This window comes from Arachis ipaensis, chromosome B2 (genome assembly GCF_059453495.1).
Source record: "Arachis ipaensis isolate K30076 ecotype BB chromosome B2, ASM5945349v1, whole genome shotgun sequence".
Classification (NCBI taxonomy): Eukaryota; Viridiplantae; Streptophyta; class Magnoliopsida; order Fabales; family Fabaceae; genus Arachis; species Arachis ipaensis.
Window position 1 is genome coordinate 38,240,018 of NC_142437.1, and position 2,739 is coordinate 38,242,756.

Consider the following 2,739-nt stretch of genomic DNA (forward strand, 5'->3'; position numbering starts at 1 on the left):
ATTCATTGTTTTGATCTAAAAATTTCATGCATTGCATAATTTTCATGTTTTTCAAAAATAAAAAAAATATATCTTTCCCTTTTTCTCTCATCAAATTCGAAAATTTGGATTGACTTTTTCAAAAATTTTTAAAATCAAGTTGTTTCTTATGAGTCAAATCAAATTTTCAATTTGAAAATCTTATCTTTTTCAAAATCTTTTTCAAAAATCAAATCTTTTTCAAAAGTCTTAGTTATTTTCGAAAATTCCAAAAATATTTTTCAAAAATCTTTTTCTTCTTTTTATACCAAATTTTCGAAAATAACATAATCAATTAATGTTTTGATTCAAAAATTTGAAGTTTGTTACTTGCTTGTTAAGAAAGATTCAAACTTTGAGTTCTAGAATCATATCTTGTGATTTCTTGTGAATCAAGTCATTAATTGTGATTTTAAAAATCAAATCTTTTTTCAAAAACTAATTTCTATCATATCTTTTCAAAAATATCTTCTCATCTTATCTTTTTCAAAAATATCTTTTCAAAATATCTTTCCTAACCTCCTAACTTCTTATCTTTTCAAAATTTGTTTCAACTAACTAACTAACTTTTTGTTTGTTTCTTAACTTTTTCAAAATTACCTAACTAACTCTCTCTCTAATTTTCGAAAATATCTTCCCTCTTTTTCAAAAATTTCTTTTTAATTAACTAATTATTTTTATTTTTATTTTTAATTTTAAAAAATTTTTCGAAAAAATACTAACCTTTTTCAAAAACTATTCTCAAAAATCACTAACTCTTTTTCAAAAATTGTTTTCGAAAATTCACTTCCCCCTCTCATCTTCTTCTATTTGTTTATTGATATACTAACATCTTTCCTTCAACTCACCAAAAATCCGAACCCCCTCTCTCTCTCTGAGTTCAGATTTTCTTTTCTTCTTTTCTTCTACTCACATAAGGGAACCTCTGTGCTTGGGCAAAAAGGATCCCTATTATTATTATTTTTCTGTGCCTTCTTCTTTGTCATATGAGTAGGAGCAAGGACAAGAACGTTCTTCTTGAAGCAGATCCAGAACCTGAAAGGACTCTGAAGAGAAAATTAAGAGAAGCTAAAATACAACAATCCAGAGATAACCTGTTAGAAATTTTCGAACAGGAAGAGGAGATGGCAGCCGAAAATAATAATAATGCAAGGAGAATGCTGGGTGACTTTACTGCACCTAATTCCAATTTACATGGAAGAAGCATCTCCATTCCTGCCATTGGAGCAAACAACTTTGAGCTGAAACCTCAATTAGTTTCTCTGATGCAGCAGAACTGCAAGTTTCATGGACTTCCATCTGAAGATCCTTTTCAGTTCTTAACTGAATTATTGCAGATATGTGATACTGTTAAGACTAATGGAGTAGATCCTGAAGTCTACAGGCTCATGTTTTTCCCTTTTGCTGTAAGAGACAGAGCTAGAATATGGTTGGATTCTCAACCTAAAGACAGCCTGAACTCTTGGGATAAGCTGGTCAAGGCTTTCTTAGCCATGTTCTTTCCTCCTCAAAAGTTGAGTAAGCTTAGAGTGGATGTTCAAACCTTCAGACAGAAGGAAGGTGAATCCCTCTATGAAGCTTGGGAGAGATACAAAGGACTGACCAAAAAGTGTCCTTCTGACATGCTTTCAGAATGGACCATCCTGGATATATTCTATGATGGTCTGTCTGAGTTATCTAAGATGTCATTAGACACCTCTGTAGGTGGATCCATTCACCTAAAGAAAACGCCTGCAGAAGCTCAAGAACTCATTGACATGGTTGCAAATAACCAGTTCATGTACACTTCTGAAAGGAATCCTATGAATAATGGGACGCCTATGAAGAAGGGAGTTCTTGAGGTTGATACTCTGAATGCCATATTGGCTCAGAATAAAATATTGACTCAGCAAGTCAATATGATTTCTCAGAGTCTGAATGGAATGCAAGCTGCATCCAACAGTACTCAAGAGGCTTCTTATGAAGAAGAAGCTTATGATCCTGAGAACCCTGCAATAGCAGAGGTGAATTACTTAGGTGAACCTTATGGAAACACCTATAACTCATCATGGAGAAATCATCCAAATTTCTCATGGAAGGATCAAAAGCCTCAACAAGGCTTTAATAATGGTGGAAGAAACAGGTTTAGCAATAATAAACCTTTTCCATCATCCACTTAGCAACAGACAGAGAACTTTGAACAAAATACTTCTAATTTGGCAAACTTAGTCTCTGATCTGTCTAAGGCTACTGTAAGTTTCATGAATGAAACAAGATCTTCCATTAGAAATTTGGAAGCACAAGTGGGCCAGCTGAGTAAAAGGATCACTGAAATCCCTCCCAGTACTCTCCCAAGCAATACAGAAGAGAACCCGAAAGGAGAGTGCAAGGCCATTGACATAAGCACCATGGCCGAACCTACAAGGGGAGTGGAGGACGTGAATCCCAAGGAGGAAGACCTCCTGGGACGTCCAGTGACCAATAAGGAATTTCCCTCTGAGGAACCAAAAGACTCTGAGGCTCATCTAGAGACCATAGAGATTCCATTGAACCTCTTTATGCCCTTCATGAGCTCTGATGAGTATTCCTCTTCTGAAGAGAATGAGGATGTTACTGAAGAGAAAACTGCCAAGTTTCTTGGTGCAATCATGAAGCTGAATGCCAAATTATTTGGCATTGATACTTGGGAAGTTGAACCTCCCTTGTTCATCAATGAACTAAGTGATCTGGATCAACTGACAT

At 34.9% G+C, this 2,739-nt stretch overlaps 1 non-coding gene across 1 annotated transcript; it reads right to left on the reverse strand.

Annotated features, from left to right (window-relative positions):
- Positions 1-1,538: 1,538 nt before the first annotated feature.
- Positions 1,539-1,646, reverse strand: LOC148573643 (small nucleolar RNA R71). The gene has a single exon (XR_015906621.1). It is a non-coding gene; the product is annotated as a small nucleolar RNA R71 (small nucleolar RNA).
- Between the last annotated feature and the right edge of the window lie 1,093 nt (positions 1,647-2,739).